General features: G+C 42.1%; 1 protein-coding gene across 3 annotated transcripts in view; it reads right to left on the bottom strand.

Annotated features, from left to right (window-relative positions):
- Nucleotides 1–24,179, bottom strand: part of UGGT2 (UDP-glucose glycoprotein glucosyltransferase 2) — a 548,948-nt gene that overhangs the window by 299,977 nt on the left and 224,792 nt on the right. The gene's annotated exons all lie outside the window — the stretch shown is intronic.

Genomic DNA, 24,179 nt, shown 5'->3' with positions numbered 1-24,179 from the left:
GCCTCTCCACTCTTCCTCCAGACTCTGGGACCTTGATTTCCAAATGAAATGCAAAATTTACTTTAATCTGAAAACAACCCATTGGACCACTAAGCAACAATCCAGTTCATTTTATCCTTGGCCCAGGTAAAACACTTCTGCCATTGTCTATTGGTCATGAGTGGTTTGACACAAGGAATGCAACACTTGTAGTCCATGTCCTGGATACTGTGTGTGGTGGCTCTTGAAGCAAAAACTTCACCAGCAGTCCATTCCTCGTGAATCTCCCCAAAATTTTTGAATATTATTTTCTTAATTCTTCCAAGGCTGTGGTTATCCTGGTTACTTGTGCACCTTTTTCTACCACACTATTTCCTTCCACTCAACTTTCCATTAATATGCTTGGATACAGCACTCTGAACAACCAACTTCTTCAGAAATGACCTTTTGTGGCTTAGCCTCCTTGTGGAGTGGGTCAATGACTGCCTTCTGGACATCTGTCAAATCAGCAGTCTTCCCCATGATTGTGGAGCCTACTAAAACAAACTTAAAAGGGAATGTGTCACCGGAAGTTGCAGGCCTATGTAAATGGCTAGGGTCCATTCTGATGGGTGGTGTTTTTTCTTTTTTCTCCACCCCATCCGTGGACCCCCGTCCACGCTCTTCTCCAGTATTCATTGTTCGCGCATGCGCAAAGCAATCTTGCTTCACGCACGCGCAGTATGCTTTGCCCAACTGCAGACAAAGCCGAAAATCATTACTGCGCATGCGCCGGTACACTATGTCCCGGAACACAGCAAAATACTTCTGGGACATAGTGTACCGGCGCATGAGCAGTAATGATTTTCGACTTTTCCCGCAGTTGGGCAAAGCATACTGCACGTGCGCAAAGCAAGATTGCTTTGCACACACGCGAACGATGGAGAAGAATACCGGAGAAGAGCGTGGATGGGTGCCACGGATGGGGGGGGAGAAAAAAGAAACACTGCTTATCGGACCAGACCCAGGCCATTTACATAGGCCTGCAACTTCCGGTGACAGATTCCCTTTAAAGGGACCTTTTTACATGCTTAGGAAGCCGGCTGTTTTTTTGTTAATTATTCTAATTTACTGAGACTAGCTTGGCCCGTGCAAAATTTTTGCTCATTGGGGGCGCAGACAATTTCAGAAAAAGCATGCTGGTCAAATGTAATTGTATTTCTTAAGATGATGAACACAGACAGGCATTTATATATGTAGATTGACAATACAATAAATTGGTTTGATAAGTAGAGGCCAAAAAATATCTTCAGGTTGAGGTGCCACCTGCAGGTCATTGTGTTGTTGAATGTTTAAACTGTATTTAGTGATAAAATCGTGAATGTGTGGTTTGTTTGGCTCTTTTCCTGCTGAAGGAGGCAAGTTTAGCTCTCAAATGGTGTATCATTTGTGTGGTGGGTCGAAGTAATCACCGAAAAAGCAGTGCATGTTTACAAATTTGCTTGCATATGTGACTCACCTGCAGTGAAGTGTGCAATCCTCCAATGTTTCTGAAATAGACTGGGTAAGCACTTGGGCAAGCTGGAAAGACCCCAAGGCAAATGTTTGGATTTGTTTGTGAAGTCTGTAACAGCTTTGTGGTAGTGTACTTTGGGGTAGTGTGCTGCCACCTGCAGGTCATTTGACCTTTCAAATGGTGTATCATTTGTTTGCGTGGGTGGAGTATGAACGGAGCAAGTGTGCAAATTAATAGGCAGTACATGTTTACATATGTGTTTGCATATGTGACTCACCTGCACTGAAGTGTGCAATCCTCCAATTTGGCTGAAATAGACTGGGCAAGCAGTTTGTCAAGCTGGAAAGCCCCCAAGGCATATGTTTGGATTTGTTTGTGATGTCTGTAAGCAGCTTTGTGGTAGTGTGCTTTGAGGTAGTGTGGTGCCACCTGTAGGTCATTTTTCCTTACTGCAGGTTTATGAAAATTAATGTTTAAACTGTATTTTGTGATCAAATCGTGGATGTGTGTTTTTTGGCTAATTTCTTGCTGAAGGGGGAAAGTTTACCTTTCAAATGGTGTATCATTTGTGTGTGTGGGTGCAGTATGAATGGAGATACAAACCAATCACTGAAAAACAGTGTTTAGAAATAATAGAATAGATAATGACTTTTGGGTTTTCATTGGCTGTAAGCCATAATCATCAACATTAACAGAAATAAACACTTGAAATAGATCGCTCTGTAGTGACTCTAAATAATATACGAGTTTCACTGTTAGTATTTAGGAACAGAAATAAACTAACTTTTTGATGATATTCTAATTTTGTGAGAAGCACCTGTGTATAAATATACCTTATCAGCAGTAGAATACACCATAACTATGATTCTAAAAGCATCAGAGAAGAGGTTTCCAAATTGCTTGGCATGGAGGGGTATCACGATAAAAATATTTTTAAATTCAGTGAACCTCTTCCCCTTTGTCTTTTTCAGCAAATGGGATCCATTTTGCTTAAGTTTTAACATTCTATAAATTAATTTGTTAAAAAGATACCTTGATGTATTTTTTAACATACTTTAATAGTGTGTGGCTGCATTGAATAGGAAATCTTTTTACCGGATAATGCTGTGTTGTTCTTATGTTCTTTCATGTGTTGGATGAGTGGGACAACATGGACAACATGGGAAGGGAAGCAAAAGACCAGAAAAAGCCATACACCTGACAAATGCTATTGAGAACTCTGCTATTAGAAGTGGAAAGGAAGAACAAAGACGAAAGAATCTAATTCATAAAGATATTGGAGAAAGAGAAACCAATCACAAACTAAAATGTTTCTATACTAATGCACAAAGCATGGGCAACAAACAAGGAGAATTGGAACTACTAACACAGGAACAGAAATATGATGTAATTGGAATCACTGAAACTTGGTGGGACAATACACATGATTGGAATACAAGACTAGAAGGATACAACTTATTTGCAAGAAATAGACTTGATAAACGAGGAGGGGGTGTCGCATTGTATGTTCGAAACGCGTATATCTGCACAGAGATTGAAGCTTCAGAGACTGGGAGTTCTGTGGAAACTGTTTGGGTAAGAATACAAGGACAGAACAATGGAAAGGACACCATTGTAGGCATTTACTACAGGCCGCCTGTGCAAGCCGAAGATATAGATGAACTCTTTATGCATCAGATGGCCAAGTTCTCCAAAAAATATGACATAGTTGTCATGGGAGATTTCAACTATCCAGACATTTGTTGGGAAGCTCTCTCAGGCAAAACTCACAGGTCAAGGAAATTCTTATCCTCTCTTGCTGACAACTTTATCTTCCAAAAGGTAAGGGAGAAACAAGGGGAACTGCTACCTTGGATCTAATCCTTATAAACAGGGAGGAAATGGTTGAGGAGGTAAAAGTGGCTGGGACCCTAGGAGGTAGCGACCATGCTATTTTAGAATTTTGGATTACTAGAGGTGGAAGACCTGTGAAGACTCAGACGTCAAGGTTAGATTTCAGAAAGGCAGATTTTAAGGGATTCAGAAAGAGAATTGGAGGGATCCAATGGCTGGATATCCTTAAAGACAAAAATGTCCAGGAAGGATGGGAAATCTTGAAAAATGAAATTCTCAAAGCACAGTTGTTAACAATTCCGAAAAGAGGGAAGAATAGGAAGCATTTAAGGAAACCAGGATGGATGAACACAGAACTTAAGCACATGCTAAAAAGGAAGAAAAAAATGTTTATAAAATGGAAAGAGGGAGGCATATCTAAAGAAGAATATAATGCTGTCTGCAGAACCTGCAGGGCACAAATCAGATTATCTAAAGCTGAAAATGAACTGAGGCTTGCAAGAGATGTCAAAAGCAATAATAAAGGATTTTGGGGATATATCAAAAGTAAAAGAAAAGTCAAAGATGCTATAGGATTTTTACAGGATGAAAATGATGAAATGGTAAGACAGGATGTTGAGAAGGCTGAACTTTTAAATTCCTATTTTGCATCTGTTTTCTCTCAGAAAGGAAATGCAACATCAACTGTTATTCACTGTCCTATTAAGGGAATAGAAGAATCCAGGATATCTATAAACAGAAAGATAGTGAGGAAACACTTAGCTAACCTAAATGAATTCAAGTCTCCAGGTCCAGATGAATTACACCCCAGAGTACTGAAGGAGATAGCAGAAGAAATTTTTGAACCCCTCTCCATAATCTTTGAAAATTCTTGGAGAACAGGAGAAGTGCCAGAAGACTGGAGAAGAGCAAATGTTGTTCCTATCTTCAAAAAGGGGAAGAAGGTGGACCCAGGCAACTATAGGCCGGTGAGTCTGACTTCTATACCAGGAAAGATCTTTGAACAAATTATTAAACAACATGTATGTCAATACCTGGATAAGAATGAAGTGATTAAACAGAGTCAGCATGGGTTTCTAACTAATAAGTCATGTCAGACTAACTTAATTTCCTTCTATGACGGTATCACTGATTGGGTGGATCAAGGAAATGCTGTAGATATAGTATATCTTGACTTCAGCAAAGCATTTGACAAAGTCTCTCATACAATCCTTATTGAAAAAATGACTAAGTATGGAATGGACAAGGCAACTGTTAGGTGGATTCATAACTGGCTTAGTGATCGGACCCAAAGAGTGGTCGTAAATGGCTGCACATCCAGTTGGAAGAATGTCTCAAGTGGGGTACCACAGGGCTCTGTCCTGGGCCCTGTATTGTTCAACATCTTTATCAACGATTTAGATGAAGGAATTGAGGGTAAACTGATTAAATTTGCTGATGACACAAAGCTAGGAGGGATAGCTAATACTAGAGAAGAGAGAGAGAGGATTCAAAAAGATTTAAATAAACTGGAGAAGTGGGCAGCAACTAACAGAATGGTTTTTAACAGGGAGAAATGCAAAGTACTACATCTGGGCAATAAAAATGAAAAAAGCATATATAGAATGGGAGGAATAGGGCTAAGTGACAGCACATGTGAAAAAGACTTGGGTATACTAATAGATCACAGACTGAATATGAGTCAACAGTGTGATGCAGCAGCAAAAAAGGCAAATGCAATTCTAGGATGTATTAACAGAAGCATACAGTCTAGATCACGTGAAGTCATTATTTCCCTCTACTCCTCTTTGGTCAGACCTCATCTAGAATATTGTGTCCAGTTTTGGGCACCACATTTTAAAAAAGACATCAACAAACTGGAGCAAGTTCAGAAAAGAGCGACCAGAATGGTGACCGGTCTGCAAACCCTGTCTTATGAGGAAAGGTTGCAGGATTTGGGAATGTTTAGTTTGCAAAAGAGAAGACTGAGAGGAGACTTAATAGCTGTCTACAAATATCTAAAGGGCTGTCACATTGTAGAAGGATCAACTTTATTCTCATTTGCACAAGGAAAGACTAGAAGCAATGGGATGAAACTGAATGGGAAGAGACACAGATTAGATATTAGAAAAAACTTTTTGACAGTTAGAGTGATCAATGAGTGGAACAGGCTGCCACGAGAAGTGGTGAGTTCTCCTTCAATAGAAGTCTTCAAACAGAGGCTGGACAGACATCTGACTGGGATGATTTAGCGAATCCTGCTTTGAGCAGGGGGTTGGACCAGATGGCCCAGGAGGTCCCTTCCAACTCTACGATTCTATGATTCTATGACAGAAGTGGAGCAGAAATACTTAAGTATTACTGATGAGCAATCGTGCTGGGGATAAGCTGTTATCTGAGTGTCTTCGGCATGCTCGGATAATATGTTAGAGTCCCCGTGGCTGCATGTATTGTGGTTTATAGACAGTCGTATGCACATGCAGGGATTGCCTGCTTGTTAGATAATCCCCGCATGTGTAGCAGATGTCTAACAGCTGTGAGACATGCAGCCGCAAGGACTCTAATATATTATTCGGGCACGCCGAAGTCACTCGGTTAGCACATGAGCATGCTACAAGAAATAAAATGATCATCATTATTTAACAAAGGGTTCTTGGTAACACTGGTTTTGATCAAAAATAGCATAAAAGCCATCCCACCGTCAGCAAGGTGACCCTGATTGGGATGTTCTTACATTGTCTAATATTAAACACCTTACCATGTGTCAGAATTGACCTCAGTGTGTGAATAAGGGCAGACAAAGGACCGGGTCCCAACCTGTGCACACCAGTATAGAGAAGATTTAAATGTATTTTCCACCTCAGGGAAGGGAGGTCACACCCCGGTCTGCACAATATGCAAAAATATAAAGAAAAAAGCAAAGAAAAAGCACAAAAATTGAGCTTGGTTTAAGTTAGTATATATGCAGCACATAAATTTAAAAGCTTCCCTAGGCTGGTGTCCACAGGTTGCGACTCCATTCCTTTGTCTGCCCACATGCATTTCCTGCACGCCCAACAGCACATTAGCAGGAAATAGGAGTAAGGCCGGGGTCACACTAACCGACGCAAAATATGGTCAGTATTTTACATGCGTAACACGGATGAATTACCCCTAAATAGTGCTCCGTATGTCATCCGTAAGCAAGGTGTGGTCGCATATTTTGCACATGTCAGCATCCGTATGGCGAGATTTTCTCGCAGGCTTGCAAAATGGACATATAATGGAGCCCTATGACAGGGTTTATAATACAAACCAAAGAATAGATATAGACATATATATATATATATATATATATATATATATATATATATATATATATATATATATATATATATGTATCTCTCTCTCTATATATATATATATATATATATATATATATATATATCTATTCATTCGTTTCTTTATTAAAACTGTCAGTGTGAGTTTACTGTATAGCGCACTGAATTGCCGACTTTGCTAAAAGACACCGGGTGCGTATTTCTTGCAAGTCACACGTGTGGTCCGTGTGTAATGCGTATTTTTTGAGCACCCATAGACTTGCATTGGCGTATTACGGGCGTAGTACGCTGACAATCGCAGCATGCTGCGATTGGCACGGACCGTAGAATATGGATGAGAAATATACGGCTGGTGCGAGGGACCCCATAGAGAATCATTGGTCCGTGTGTAATGCGTGCTTTTAACACCTCTCACTCGTCCGTATTCCTCGCCAGTGTGACCCCGGCCTAATACTGCAGCTTTTATTGCAATGTATGAACATACGCCTAGAATATTGGGAAGAAGCACAGGTTAAAGGGGCACATGAATGGATACATGTATGGACAATCAGGGAAACAACACATTGTGCAGTGCACAGTCATTTCTTGTGGCTTATACAACTCACACTTATGAATAGTACTAGGTGTCGCCTATTTAGTAAATCTGGCATACATCTTACATCTATAAGGCCATATCTCATTTTTGCCAACAAAAGGAAAAAATAACCTTCATTGACTACACAGGGGCGTATATCAATCTTGGTTCCTAGGGTGGTATGAACTAAGAAATACAGCTATGGCCAAGTCTATTCTGGTTTTTCTGTTCTCGTCATGGATGGATGTGCAAAGGGGTTACAGAGACACAAATATTATTAAAAGGAAATATGTTTCACTATAGCTTTTAATTAGTAGAATAATAATAAACATTCTTTTAAAGCAGTGCTATTATGTTCTGAGAAAAGCAACATAAAAGGTATATGACTCGAGAGACTCATCATCATTTATAAGACAGGAATAATAGCACCCAGTTGCACATGGAACACTATTGGAGCAAACTCTGAATAAATGCTTATTTCATTGAGCCCTTAGGCTACAAAGGCAGACCTTCGTCTTACATATGATCACATATCACCGTCTGTTACCCAACAAAAGTAACAAAATATGATACTTAGTTATGAGCATCTCAACCCAAAAGACAATACCGCATAAAGCATCAATAAAATATACAAAATAAGTAGAAAAGCAGTTACAAACCATAAACTTATTATTAATGTGCACATTTTGTAGGCATTTCTCTGATGAACTGCCTTGCATTCTGATGAGGCAATTAACAGCTGGGAAACAATAATGAAACTTCATCAAACACATCTAAAACGTGGTTTAATATGCCTAACTAATGTTTCCCTAACCAACAGTTTCCTTGTAGTACAAAATCATAAATTAGACACCACCTCCCACTCCAGACCCCTCTCCAAATGCCAAAGGCAGAGGAATGAAAGACTAATCTCTAGAATGTGCCATTTATCTTATTATTAGAATTTCTTAACAATGATGTCTACGACTTCACTGTCAGCTATCAGATTTACTTGCAGAGAAGCCGTAAGACACAGCTTGCTTGGCAAGAAGGACTTTTGAGAAGGAGCAGTCTACACGACTCTACAGCCATATACAATACCTTAGACCATTGAAAGTTAATGATTCAGGAATCTTAAATAATCATTAAATGCCCAAATACTTTCAAACCAAGTTAATAAGGAATCATTTTACAATATGATATTAAGTTTTCACCTAGCAATGGCCCAATGTTGCACAGACTGAAGGCTGAATGTGTCTGATATGAATGACTGGGTGAAGATTAAACAGATTGCAAGATGCCATCTTCTGACTGCAGTAAAGGGGCTGTGGAACAGGGGGCTATAAGTATTTTAACTAAAGATCCACTCACACTGAAAGATTATCGTGAACCAGAGTTTCTAGGAATGCTGGTTTTGTGATAATCTTTCCGTGTAAACAGTCTGACCATCACTCAATAAACATGTCCAATGCTCGCTAATCATTAAAAATTATCTTTTGTGCTGCACTATAGATCTGTTACATAGTAGCAACCTATGCGCGATAAACAATTCTAGATCGCGACCAACAATCTAGTATACATTGCTCAGGGTGTATTTGCAGCGTGGTTTGGCTGTTGAAACATAATATTAACCCCTTCACCCTGAAGCCTTCGTGACCAGGCCAATTTTTACAATTCTGACCAGTGTGACTTTATGAGCTAATAACTCTGGAACGCTTTAATGGATGCCATTAATTGAGACGTTCCCTCTCTTTCTCATTAAAAGACTTAAAGTGGGTTTGCATTAATGGATTTGCAGCATTAACCCCTTAGTGACCAAGCTAATTTTAACTTAATGACCAGGCCAAATCTTTGAAATCATGATCACATTTGAAGTCACTTTGAGGGGCCTATATGACAGAAAATAACCAAAGTTGACACCATTCTAAAAACTGCACCCCTCAAGGTGCGCAAAACCGCATTCAAGAAGTTTATCCCTTCAACTTCTTCACAGGAATGAATGGAACGTGGAAGGAAAAAAATTAAACATTTTTTCACAAAAATTTTCCTTTCGATCCAATTTTTTTTAATTTTCTTAAGGGTGAAATTGCACCATACAATGTGTTGTGCAATTTCTCCTGAGTGAACAGATATCCCATATGTGGGGGAAAACCACTGTTTAGGCTCACAGCAGGGCTTGGAAGGGATGGAGCGCCATTTCACTTTTTGAATGTAACATTTGGTGGAATAATTAGTGGACACCATGTTGAGTTTGGAGAGCCCCTGATGTGCCTAAACAGTGTACACCCCCCACAAGTGACATCATTTTGGAAACTAGACCTCTCACAGAACTTATCTAGATGTGTGGTGAAACACTGAAACCCCAGGTGCTTCACAGAAGTTTATAACGTTGAGCCGTGAAAATAAAGAATACAGAAAAACATACATTTTCCCCACAAAATTTTGTATTTTCACAAGGGTAACAGGAGGCCCTAAAATTTGTTGGGCGATTTCTCCTGAGTTCACCTATACCCCATTTGTGGTCGAAAACTACTTTTGAGGCACAGTGCAAAGCTCAGTAGGGAAGGAGCACCATATTACCCCTGAGGTGCCAGAACAGCAGAACCCACTTCATAAGTGACTCCATTTTACAAACTAAACCGTTCAATGAATTCATCTAGGCGTGCAGTGATCATATTGACACTACAGGTGGGTCACAATTTTATACCACAGGACAATGAAAAAAAAAAAAATCATTTATATTTTTACTACCAAAAGTGTCTGTTAGCTGTACATGACAGCTGACACCCTGCAGTATCGGCCCCGGCTGGGTTTTCAGCCGATTGGGGCAGATTAACCCCTTAAATACCGATGCCAATCGCGATAGCGGTATTTAATTGGTTACAAAGGGGTTACAAGAGCCTCTTTGTAATCAGACTCCCGCGATGAGAATAGAAGGTGCCGATGGTTACCATGGTTCCATGAGGTGATGTGCTGACCGCAGGGTACAGAGGCCTGTGAGATCCAGCTATAAGCTGGAACTCACAGGCTGTGTTAGTGATACACTGATAGTCTCTTGCACTGCAGTCCACAAGTACTGAAGTGTGAGATAAGTAATCAAAATAAAAATTATACATGTCCCTCAGAGGGATTAAGTAACAAAAAAAAAACAAAGCACAAAAATCACAAAAAGCCGTTTCGTCACACAAAATGCAGCATTTCTAATAAAAGAAAAAATAAAATATAACTGGTTTTGTCGCGTCTAACGACCCGATCTATAAAAGTGGCACGTTATTTATTCCGTATGGCGAATGCAGTAAAAAAATACACAACAAATGTCACTTTTCTATCATACTGACTTACAAAAAAGTGAATAAGCAATCAGAAAGTCATATGTTAAAAAAAAAGTGAAAACGCCAAACCGTCCCCCAAAAAACAAGCCCTATTATGACTTATTCTGCAAAAAAATAATTAAAAAAAAAAGTTACCGTATTTTTCGCTTTATAAGACGCTCTGGATTATAAGACGCACCCCAAATTTTGAGGAGAAAAATAGGAGAAACTTTTTTTTTTTTTTTTAAATAAAATGGTGGTGCTTCTTATAATCCAGGCGTCTTATTGCTTACCGGGCGTGGTGGGAAGTGGGGTCCCAGGTTTGCTGCTAGAAGAGGCAGCAGTGGAATATTGCTGCTAGGATGAGGGGGTGTTTTGATGTGCGACATGCCGCTGCGGGTGTCCGATGCTGCCGCTGTGCAATGGCCCCAGTGTTGCTGTCACCGCGCTCTGTACCTGGTGCTGCCGCCCGCTCTGTCCCCCGATGCTGCCACCCACTCTGTCTCTCGATGCTTGCCGCCACGCTCTGTCCCGTGCTGCGTGGGGGGCTCTATCGTTCCATCCATGCTTGCTTGCCTGTGCGGTGGATTTCTTCAGGGAAAATGGCCGCCACGCAAGCGCAGATGGAGATCTCGGCACTGAAATCTCGGGAGATGAGATTTCAGCGCTGAAATCTCGTGGCAAGTACCGGAAACATGCAGCGGCAACACAAATAAGGTATATCCGCATTGTAAGACGCACCCCTATTTTCCCCCCAAATTTGTGGGGAAAAAAGTGTCTTAGGCTACTTTCACATTAGCGTCTTTGTGCGCTGCGCATCGTGCGCAAGTAGAAATGCATGCAAAAACGCATCATGCGTTTTTGCATGTGTTTGCGTATTTTATGCGCATTCGTTCTCTATGTGTCGCATAGAGCATAGCGTATTCGTTCATACGTTCATTCGTTCATAGCATAGCGCATTCGTTCTCCAGTGTCTACACATGTTTACTCATAAAACGCATGCATACACATGTCCATGCGCACGCCTGCGTTCCCACAGACTGTAATGACGCATTCCGTGCGCAAGCGAACGCATGCGTTTTTTTTACGTCTTTGGACGGACCCAAAAATGCAACAGGTTGCGTCTGGCGCGTGTAGACGCACACCTTGAAAAACCGCATGCGCACAAAACGCAGACGAACGTATGCAAACGCAAGACCATGCATACGCCATGTTAAACATAGGTACGCATGCGCACAATGCGCTGCGCAAAAAAACGCTAATGTGAAACCAGCCTTACAAAGTGAAAAATACGGTATAGCTCTCAGAATATGAGGATACAGAAACAAATTCATGTTTGTAAAGTTATTGCTTATAGGGTGTAAAAATAGCAAAACATTAAAAAAATAAATATATATATAAATTTGGCATCGCTATAAATCTACCGACCTGATGGACAAATAGGTCTTATCACTTTTACCGCATGGTTAACAAAGCAAAAAATACTTGAATTGCTGGTTTTTGTTCATTCTGTGTCTGAAAAATCTGAATAAAAAGCGATCAAAAAATATTATGTACTCGAAAACGGTACCAAAAAATCTGCAACTTGCCCTTCAAAAAATAAGCCCTCATACAGCTCTGTTCGCCAAAAAATAGAAAAGCAATAACTCTCAGAATGACGAAAAAAAGCTTACTTTTTATAAACAAGCAAATGTTACTGTGTGATAGCAGCAAAACCTAAAAAAAACAAAAACAAAAAAAAAACCCACAACAATATTAATCTGGTATCGCTGTAATCACACAAACACAAAGAATGAATCCACTTCATCGATTACACCGCTCTGTGAACAGCGCAAAAATAAGAACTATTCTTGTACGGCTGTCTTTTTGTTCATTCTACCTCCTAAAAATCAAAACAAAGCTTGGCTCACATTTATCCTGCACTCTCCGCTGAGCGCTTACATTGGGGTTTCCGGAACCACTCACTTATGAGGCAGATGGAGTCACTTTGGACTGGTCTATGTTCTGGCGGTGTCCCATCATTTTAGGCGTCTTTTTAGCGCACAAGTGTGGGCAGCACAGATCTGTGCATGCCTAAAAAAAATGGACACTATTGGAACAGATGGCAAATGGAATCCAACGTGTCTCCATCTGCCTCATTATGGTGTATAGTTCTGTTAGGGGTTTCATCTGAATTGCATTTTTGTGGGATTTACATGGAAACTTTAACGTAAGTGCTCAGCGTAGAACACAAGAATAGGACCCCAGCCCTATTCTGGAAGCTACCAAAAAATATGTACCCCAAATGTTACCAATAAAAAAGCCGGATTACTTACCGGTAATGCTCTTTTAATGAGTCCACGACAGCACCCACTGGAGGTATCGGATCCGCCCATTTGGAACAGGAAACCCTACAGGAAAGATAAAAGGGGCGGTCCGCCTTTCCTCCTCAGTTTTACGTTTCAGAGTACCAGAAGGACCGCCAAGGATTAGGCAATGTTCTCTTATTTTAACATCTTTCTTATCCATTATTTGGTTGATATACTTTAACTATTGATATCTTTAGGGAGGGAAGTGAGCGGGTGCTGTCGTGGACTCATTAAAAGAGCATTACCGGTAAGTAATCCGGCTTTTTACTCTTCGCCACGACAGCACCCACTGGAGAGATTCCAGAGACCATCACCTGGGTGGGACCACCGTGCCAAGGATAGTCCTGCCAAAGCTTAAGTCAGAGGTTGATGAAAGATCAAGTCTATAGTGGTTATAGAAGGTAGAAGGGGATGACCAAACAGCCGCCTTACATATAGTTTCAATCGGAACATCTCCCTTTTCCGCCCAAGAAGTTGCCATTGCCCTGGTGGAATGCGCCCTGATGTTCCCTGGAGGATCTTCGTTTTTTGCGGAGTAGGCTAAACGAATGGCCTCTCTGATCCACCGGGAAATGGTGCTCTTCGTGACTCCATACCCCTTCTTACAGCCCTGAAATGAAACAAATAGGGCCCTACTCTGCATCCAACTGTTGGACCTCTCAATATATTTTAGGACAGTTCTTTTGACGTCCAGAGTATGGAACTTCTGCTCTTCCGGAGTAGAGGGATTTTTATAGAAGGTTGGGAGGATTATCTCCTGAGATCTATGGTATTTTGTTGCCACTTTTGGCAGGTAGGCAGGGTCTGGTTTTAATACCAATCTGTCTTGGTATTCTCGAAAAAAAGGTGGATCTATTGACAAGGCCTGGATATCACCCACTCTTCTAGCTGAGGTCAGTGCTACCAAGAGGGCCATTTTAAGTGCTAAGTATTTGAAGGGTATTGTGTCGATCGGCTCAAAGGGGTCTACCGTTAGGGCGTCTAAGACCAGATTTAGATCCCATGTAGGGACGGAGGGTATGTGGATTGGAGCTATTCGTTCACATGCTGTAATGAATCGAGTTATCCACTTGTTGCCTGCTATATTATGGCCATATAGTGCTCCTAATGCCGATATTTGTACTCTTAGCGTATTTACTGCTAAGCCTAAGTCTTTCCCTTTCTGCAGAAATTCCAAGATTGGGATTATCGGAACTTCTGCTGTATGAGGTACTGTATGGAATTGAAGAAATTTTTTCCATATTCTAGTGTAAATTTGGGTTGTGGACTGTTTTCTACTTTGTAGTAGTGTAGTAATTAAAGACTCAGAGAATCCTCTTGTCCTCAATAACTGCCTCTCAAATTCCACGCCGTCAAGTGCAAGCTGACCACTTGAGGGTGGAAAAAGGGGCCCTGGGAGAGTAGGTTGGGAGTCGAAGGAAGGACCCAAGGATCTGTTATTGACATAATTTGCAGCCACGAAAACCACGGTCTTTTTGGCCAGAACGGTGCTATTAAGATTATCCTTGCTTTGTCGTCTCTGATCTTCCGAATTACTTGAGGTAGGAGGATCAATGGAGGGAACGCATACGCCAGGTTGAAATTCCATGGAGCTAGAAGGGCGTCTAGTATGTCTGGGTGATCTGATCGAGATAGGGAGGCAAATGTTTTTATCTGCCCGTTTTCCTTTGTGGCGAAAAGGTCCACCTCGGGTTGTCCCAATAGGGCTACTATGTCCCTGAAGACCTTCTGATTGAGGCACCACTCTCCTTGCCGTAGAGTGTGTCGGCTTAGGAAGTCTGCCTTTTGATTGCTCTCTCCTCTGATATGAAGGGCCGAGAGGGACAAAAAATAGTTTTCTGCTAAGTTTAAAATTCTTGCCGCTGAAGACATCAGAGTCTCTGATCGAGTTCCTCCTTGTCTGTTTATATAGGCCACTGTGGTGGTGTTGTCCGATAGGACCCTGACATGCTTCTGTTGGAGCTGCGGAAGGAAGTTGTATAGAGCATAGAACACTGCCGTCAGTTCTTTTAAATTGGATGAGTACTCGCATTCCTCTCTATTCCACCTTCCCTGATGAAACCTATTCTCCGTGTGGGCTCCCCAGCCCTGGGGACTGGCATCGGTGGTTACGATACAGGATGGAACTATAACCCATGAAACCCCTGAACATAAATGGTCATCATCTAACCACCACTCTAGAGAAGTCAAGACTTCTTGTGACAGGGTTATTTTGCTCTGTAAATGACCACTATGTCGCTTATCCTCTTGGAGGATCTGGTGTTGTAGTGTACGGACATGGTACTGGGCCCACCGGACTGCCGGGGTGCAAGAATTTAGTGATCCTAATAGAGACATTGCTCCTCTCAAGGACATCCGTGGTCTATCTATAGCTGCTCATATTTTTTGTTTCGTGAGGGTGATTTTTACCTGAGGTAGTAGACATCTCTGGGTCAAGGAATCTAGTTGAAATCCTAGAAATGTCTGGAGAGATTGTGGATCGAGTCTGGACTTTTGGATATTGATGATCCAGCCAAGGCTCTGAAAAGAGGAGATTGCGTCAGTCACGCGTTCGGTACATTGTTTGACTGAATTCCCAATTATTAGGAAGTCGTCTAAATACGGCACGATCAGTGTGTCCTTTTGGCGAAGGTAGGCCATCACTTCTGCCATCACCTTGGTAAATATTCTTGGTGCCGTGGAAAGCCCGAAGGGCATGGCCGCGTATTGGAAATGACGAATCCTGCCCTCGACTTCCACTGCGACTCTTAGGTATTTCTGGAATCTATTGTGAATAGGGAGATGATAATAAGCATCTTTTAAATCAATCCCTGCCATTACGCAATTTGGGAAAAGAAGCTTTATAGTGGATCTAATTGATTCCATTTTGAAGTTATAATTTTTTATAAATGAATTAAGCTTCTTTAAATTAATAATTGTTCTAAACGTACCGTCTGGTTTAGAAACCAAAAACAGGGGAGAGTAAAAGCCTCTACCCTCTTGTTCCTCAGGGACGTCAACTAAAACTTTTTTAGTTAATAGGACTCGAATCTCGTCTTCGAGAGCCTTTTGCTGAACTGAGGAATTAAGGCGAGTTATAACAAATAATTCATAAGGGATCTGAAGGAATTCAATCTTTATTCCTTCCTTGATTATGTCCAAAATCCATGGGCTTAACGTAATTTGTTCCCATTTGGTAAAAAAAAATTTGAATCTACCCCCAACTGGTGGGTTTAAACTCTTAATTTTTATCTCTCCTATATGTTGGCCCTCTGAAGATGGTACCCTTCTGCTTTTCGTCTTTCGTGGCCCATCTATTTGTTCTGTCCGACTGTCTTCTTCTCCCGAATGGCCGTCTCTTAAAGGTTTTCCTATAAAACGGAATGGGAGAATAACTGAAGGCCTTTTTCTTCTCTTTTGCCTTGGCGAGAATTTCATCTAAGGCTTTCCCGAAGAGGAACTCACCCTCGCATGGGGTTGCACTAATTTTGGATTTTGATTGTGCGTCCCCTTTCCAGCTTTTTATCCACAGCGCGCGTCTGGCGTTATTAACCAGGGCTGCCGACCTCGCTGCCAGTCTTAGGGTGTCCGCTGAAGCATCTGCCATAAAGGCAGCTGCACCTCTTATCAACGGGATGGCTGCACGCAGTTTCTCCCTTGACACTCTTTGCTCGATCTGCTGGTCTAATTGATCTAGCCATACCAGCATTGATCTAGCAGTACATGTGCTGGCTATTGCAGGTTTGAATACCCCGGTGGTGGACTCCCAGGACCTTTTGAGCGAAGATTCTGCCTTTCGGTCTAATGGGTCTGCTAACAATCCTGCGTCCTTGACCGGGATCGAGGTCTGTTTGGAAGTGGAGGCTATGACGGCATCCACCTTTGGTATTTTAGTCCATTTCAATAGGTCTTCATCAGTGAACGGATACTTCCGTTTTGAGGCTGATGGGAGAAAACCCCTCTGGTCGTGTTTTTCCCCACTCTCTTTTGATGAGGTCCTTAATTGCCGGTATCACCGGAAATGATCTCCTCTTTTTCTCTGCCAATCCCGCAAACATAATGTCCTGCGCGGTTTGGGCTCCCCTTTCCTCTTCACACCCCATAGTATTTCTAACCGCTTTTACTAGGTTATCTACGCTGTCCAGTGGAAAACATGCGCGTCCTTCCATCTCCGAGGATGACGATGAGGACGTGAATGCGGAGCCTGAATTTAACTCTTGTTCTTCCTCTGACTCTGAACTAACAACGGCCTGTTTCTTATGACTGGACTCTGAGGGAGTGCTTGCGCGGTTGATGGCTTGTATCTCCTCCCTAATTATGGCTCGGATATCTTTAGAAGATATCGTCGACCCCTGCCTGGTTTCTTTCATGCATTGTTTGCAGAGTTTTTTGGGGTAGGAGTCAGGGAGAGGCTCTGAACATAATGCGCATTCTTTATGTTTAGCTTTTTCTTTTTTCTTTGACTGAAGTGGGAGGTCAAAGGTAAAGAGAGGGGGGGGGAGGAGGTTAGCTTAATAGGCAGAGTATATACTTTGCACACTCACCCAGTGAAGCTTAATACCGGGTCGGATGGCTGAGACGGTCTGGATCTGCTTTCTCGCTCCTGCGGGCAGTCTCAGTCCTGGCGCTGCAGTCCCTGGTGGGATTGCCCCCAGCTGAATCCCCTGCTGGGGCCTGCGACTCCGTGGGGGACGACATGGTTCCGTCGTTGCAGCGCTGTTTTATCTTCATTCCTGTCGTGCCCCCGGAAGTCGCCCTGTGTCAGGGCGCATGCGCCGCGTCATCGCCATCCTACCCCGGAAGTTCAACCATTACTTCCGGGGTATAGGAGCGTCGGGCGCCGGCCGGCTCCCGCGCCACCGCTACTCACACGCGCGGTTCGCGCGCTCATGGCTTCACCTCCCACGCTGTATCTCCACCGATGGGGGGGGGGGGGGGTGTTCTGCCTCCGGATACCAGACCGGCCCGCTCCCTGGTAAGACCAGGCGGCCCTCCCCGGACCCGGTCATCACCGTTATGCCACCAGACGAGGGGGGAACCGTCAAACGGAATCTCCCCCGACGCTGCTTCCGGACCGCAGCCCCTGCCGTTCCCGAGGAGACCGCACAGGCGGATGCATGGCCCAGGTAAGATCCTGCAGGATCCTGCTCCATTTGGAACAGGAAACCAAAACTGAGGAGGAAAGGCGGACCGCCCCTTTTATCTTTCCTGTAGGGTTTCCTGTTCCAAATGGGCGGATCCGATACCTCCAGTGGGTGCTGTCGTGGCGAAGAGTAAAAATGTAATTTATCCTGCACAAAACTAGCCCCCACTCTGGTCTGTCATCAGAACCATAGGAGGTTCCCACATTACTGGATGAACAAAGATTCTGTAAAAGTGACATGGCTCCTACCCCCTTAAATAAAATCTAGTGAATTCTGAGCTTCCATATCCAAATGCCCCCTCCTTCTGAGCCCCATTGTGCCTAAACCGCAGTAAGTGGGGCCACATGTTTGGCATTATTGTAGTGGGGACAGAGTACCTAATTTATGGGGTGCGTGTCATCAGAAGCACAAGCTGGGCACAATGTATTGGGGCGCTACAATATATGTGGGCAAAATGTATAGGTACTAAACTGGCATATTTGCAGTTCTTCAGAAAAAAAGCCTGGGTGGATGTTACAAAATAGTCACTGCAGCCGTAGATGAATTGAGAGGTGCAATTTCTACAAAGGGGTAACTTTTAGGGTTTTTCTGATCTTCTGGTACCTTTGGGGCTCCACAAATGATGCAAGCAAACTAGTACACCAAAATATGTGCTCCAAAAGCCAAATAGTGCCCTTTCCTTCTCAGCCCTGATGTGTAGCCAAACAGTAATTTCTGACGACACATGGGTCATCACTGGGTTCGGGAGAATTTGTGTAATAAATGTGTGCCAGTTTCACCTATTAATCCTTGTGTGCCTGAAATTTTCAGCAAATACAAAAATTACATTTTTAACACTAAAATGTCATATTCCACATCTAAATGTTGTCAAACTCTGAGGCACATATGGGTTCAAAATACTCACTACCACCCCCATATGAATTCTTTAGACAGTAAAGTTTCTAATATGGAGTCACCTGGGGAAGTTTCTGCTGTTCTGGCCTCTCAGGGGCTCAGCTAATGGAGTCCACAATTTGTTCAAACAAAATCTGCGTTCTAAAGACAAGTAGCGCTCCATCCCATCAGATTCTTGCAGCCTGCCAACACAGTAGTGTAAAACCACATATGGGGTTACTGCCACATGCGGACAAAATTGCATAAGAAATTGTGGGGCTCAATTTCTTCCATTACCTCTAGTGTAAGTTATAAATTTGGTGCCAAAACAGTATTTGATGAAAAAATTAAACTTTTTTTCTCACATCTAAAATCTTATAAAAAGGTTTGTAAATCATCTGCACATTAACCCCTTCCTGACATGAGATGTACTATCCCGTCCATGGGACCCGGGCCCCTATGCCCATGGACGGGATAGTACGTCTACCGCGATCAGCGGCGCCCACGTGGTGAGCGCCGCTGATCGCGGCCGGGTGTCAGCTGATTATCACAGCTGACACCCGGCACAATGTGTCAGGGGCGGTCACGGACCGCCCCCGACACGTTAACCCCTTGCACACCGCGATCAAACACGATCGCGGTGTACCGGGAGTTAAAGGGAAGCATCGGCAGGGAGGGGGCTCCCTCCGTGCTTCCCTGAGCCCCCCACGGCAGCGCAATGTGCAGCGCTGCTGCGGGGGACTCCTTTCCTCCAGGCCCCCGAATCCAAGATGGCGACGGGGGCCTGCAGGAAGCTGGCTTCCTCAGTGCCTGCAAAGCGCAGGCAAGAGGAAGTCTTCTTCAATGCCTGTGACAGATCGCTGATCTGTCACAGTGATCTGTGATGTGACAGATCAGCGATCTGTCACAGGACAGTGATGTCCCACCTGGGACTATGTAATAAAGTAAAAAAAAATGTAAAAATTTAAAAAAAAAAAAAAAAAAAAAAATAATAATAATATTCCCCAGTAAATTCATTTTTTGAAAATAAAAAAAACCCAAAACAATAAAAGTACACACATTAGGTATCGCCGCATCCGTAGCGACCCGCCCTATAAAACTGTCCCATTAGTTAACCCCTTTAGCGAACCCCTTAAAAAATAAAAAAAAAACGAAGCAAAAAATGATTTATTATCATACCGCCAAACAAAAAGTGTAATAACACGCGATCAAAAAGACGCATATAAATATCCATGGTACCGCTGAAAACGTCATCTTATCCCGCAAAAAACGAGCCACCACACAGCATCATCAGCGAAAAAATAAAAAAGTTATAGCTCGCAGAATAAAGCGATGCAAAAACAATTATTTTTTATATAAAGTAGTTTTCATTGCAAAAAACCGACAAAACATAAAAAAACGACCTAAATGAGGTATCGCTGTAACCGTACTGACCCGAAGAATAAAACCGCTTTATCAATTTTACCGCACGCGGAACGGTGTAAACGCACCCCCCCCAAAAGAAATTCATGAAACGCTGGTTTTTGTTCATTCTGCATCCCAAAAATCGGAATAAAAAGCGATCAAAAAATGTCACGTGCCCGAAAATGGTACCAATAAAAACGTCAACTCGTCCTACAAAAAATAAGACCTCACATGACTCGGTGGGTCAAAATATGGAAAAATTATAGCTCTCAATATGTGGTGATGCAAAAACTATTTTTACAATAAAAAGAGTCTTTCAGCGTGCGACAGCTGCCAAAAATAAAAACCGCCATAAATAGTAAATCAAACCCCCCGTTATCACCCCCTTAGATAGGGAAAAATAATAAAATTAAAAAAATGTATTTATTTCCATTTTTCCATTAGGGTTAGGGCTAGGGTTAGGGTTAGGGCTAGGGCTGAGATTAGGGTTAGGGGTGTGTTGGGGTTCGGGTTGGAGTTAGAATTGGGGGTTTCCACTGTTTGGGCACATCAGGGGCTCTCCAAATGCAACATTGCGTCTGATCTCAATTCCAGCCAATTCTGAGTTGAAAAAGTCATATGGTGCTCCTTCCCTTCCAAGCTCTGCCATGCACCCAAACAGTGTTTTACCCCCCCATGTAGGGTATCCGCCTACTCAGGACAAATTGCAAAACAATTTTTGGGGTCCAATTTCTCCTGTTACCCTTGGGAAAATAAAAAATTGGGGGCAAAAATATCATTTTTGTGGAAAAAAATGATTTTTTTATTTTCATGTCCGAGCGTTATAAACTTCTGTGAAGCACTTGGGGGTTCAAAGTGCTCACCACATATCTAGATAAGTTCCTTGGGGGGTCTAGTTTCCAAAATGGGGTCACTTGTAGGGGGTTTCCACTGTTTAGGTACATCAGGGACTCTCCAAACGTGACATGGCGTCCGATCTGAATTCCAGCCAATTTTGCATTGAAAAAGTCAAACGGCGCTCCTTCCATTCTGAGCTCTGCCATGCACCGAAACAGTCGTTCCCCCCCACAAATCAGGTATCAGCGTACTCAGGACAAATTGCACAATAACTTTTGCAGTCCAATTTCTCCTGTTACCCTTGGTAAAATAAAAAAAATTGAACCTGAAGTATTTTTTTTTTATGAAAAAAAGTTAGATGTTCATTTTTTTTTTTAAATCAAAAAAATTCCTGTGACGCACCTAAAGGGTTAATAAACTTCTTGAATGTGGTTTTGAGCACCTTAAGGGGTGCAGTTTTTAGAATGGTGTCACTTTTGGGTATTTTCTATCCTATAGACCCCTCAAAGTGGCTTCAAATGTGATGTGGTCCTAACAATAAAATGGTGTAAAAATGAGAAATCGCTGGTCAAATTTTAACCCTTATAACTTCCTAACAAAAAAAAATTTTGGTTCCAAAATTGTGCTGATGTAAAGTAAACATGTGGGAAATGTTAGTTATCAAGTTTTTTGTTTGCCATATCTCTGTGATTTAAGGGCATAAAAATTCAAAGTTGGAAAATTGCGAAATTTTCAAATTTTTGCCAAATTTCCATTTTTTTCACAAATAAACACAAATTATTTGAATGAAATTTTACCACTAACATGAAGTACAATAAGTCACGAGAAAACAATGTCAGAATCACCGGGATCCATGGAAGTGTTCCAGAGTTATGACCTCATAAAGGGACAGTGGTCAGAATTGTAAAAATTGGCCCAGTCATGAACGTGCAAACCACCCTTGGGGGTGAAGGGGTTAAATACCATATGCACAATTCACCCCTAGATGAATTCCTTGAGGGATCTAGTATGTAAAATGGGGGCACTTGTGTTTTTTTTTTTTTTGCTGTTTTCACATGGCTCTTCAAATGTGACATTGCATTCTCACTCTATTCCAGACACATACTGCTCTTTTATTTTTCGAGCCCTGCTATGTGCCCAAGCAGAAGTTTTTGACCACATATGGGGTATCAACGCAATTTCTCCTAAATGCGACAAATTATGGGGTCCGCTTTCATCTATTATCCATTGTGAAAATTTCAAATTTGGGACCAAAATAACATTTTTGTGAAAAAAAGTGAAAAATTTCAATATGACAATGTAATGTTATCAAATTCTGTCTAGTACAAGTGTGTTCAAAATGCTCACTATAGCCCTGGATAAAATGTAGTTTCCAAAATGGGGTCACTTGTGGGCAGTTTCCACTGTTTAAAAACATCAGGGGCTCCGCAAACGCAAATGTCAGGCCTTCCTTTCCGAGCCCTGCTGTTCAGCCAAACAGTAGTTTTCCCCCACATATGGGGTATCCATGTACTCAGGAGAAATTACACAACGTGGTTTTGGGTCCATTTGGGGATAAAGGTAAATTTGTGCAGGAAAAAGTGGATTTATTATTTTCATGACTCTACGTTCTAAACTTGTGTAGCACCTGGGGGTTCAAAGTGCTCACCACACATCTAGACACATTCCTTGAGGGGTCTAGTACACAAATGGGGTCACTTGTTGGGGATTTCCACTGTTTAGGCACATCACGAGCTCTCTAAACACGGCATGGCATCCACTCTCGATTCCAGCCATTTTTACATTCAAAAAGTCAAACAGGGATTCCTTCCGAGCCCTGCCATGTGCCCAAACAGTAGTTTTCCCTCATACATGGGGTATTTGAGTACTCAGGGGAAATTGCAAAACAAATCTTGAGGTCCATTTTCTCCTGTTACCCATGTGAAAATGAAAAAAAAAGGGCACAGACATTAAAAGTTTGAAAACTGCGAAATATTCAACATTTTCGCCACATTTCCGATGTTTTCACAAAAACACAAGTCACATCAAACAAGTTTTACCACCATCATGAAGTATAATAGGTCATGAAAAAATCTCTGAATCACTGGGATCCGTTGAAGCAATCCAGAGTTACCACCACAAAGTGACACTGGTCAGATTTCAAAGATATGGCCTGGTCAATAATGTTAAAAGCTCGGTCACTAAGGGGTTAACGCTGCAAATCCGCTAATGCAAACCCATTTTAAGTCTTTTATGAGAAAGAGAGGGAAAGTGTCAGTTCAGTGATCGTGTGTGTTAGGAGCTTTTCACAAGTTCCTTGAGAATCTTTTTCACAGAACTAAATAACTACAATCCATTTTCATTTCTCTATATTTTAAGTCACTGACTGCAAAGAGGACTGGTGCTTAAATTACTGAAGCTGTACCACCTTGAAAGTTTGGTCTCATGAGGCAGGTTTTTTCGGGACATCAATATTGATGACCTATCGTTCGGTATAAGTTAACAACATGAGATTGGTAAGTCTAATTGTCTAACTCCCAGAATCTCTAGGATAATTTCATTAATGGGGCACATTGATCCAACAACTGAGGTGCCCCAAGATTGTTTACTGGACACAGTTCCATACATTTTGTAGTAGCTGAGCCAGGTATTGCAACTCAGTCCCATAAAAAAAAAAATCTGTAAGTCTAAAGTTTCAGAAAGCTGCAGTACAAGTCTACTGAACCACCGCACGACCCGATCTACCCTCCCCTAGTGTATCCTCACCCATCCCTGTAGACTGTGAGCCCTCATGGGCAGGGTCCTCTCTCCTTCTGTACTTGTGTGTCTCTTGTCTTACACATGTTTATTATACTTGTCTATATTTCCCCTTTTCACATGTAAAGCGCCATGGAATAAATGGCACTATATAAATGAATAATAATAATAATAATAATAATAATAATAATAATAATAATAATAATAAAATACAAGGGACATACGCTACAAAATAAATGATGCATGGCAATGTAGATACCTTGACACTAGCTGTAGGGATGTTGCCCTTAATTAGCGGTCATGGGTGTGCCAGCAGTCAGTCTCCACACTGCTCGGTTACGAGTGGTCATGGGGTTTTGGGATCATTGCCATTTTGGCTACTGGGAAG

Source organism: Dendrobates tinctorius, unplaced genomic scaffold (assembly GCF_039654945.1).
Source record: "Dendrobates tinctorius isolate UK_male_01 unplaced genomic scaffold, ASM3965494v1 ptg000026l, whole genome shotgun sequence".
Classification (NCBI taxonomy): domain Eukaryota; kingdom Metazoa; phylum Chordata; class Amphibia; order Anura; family Dendrobatidae; genus Dendrobates; species Dendrobates tinctorius.
The sequence above is the reverse complement of the archived record's forward strand: the minus strand, read 5'-3'. Positions and strand labels throughout refer to the sequence as shown.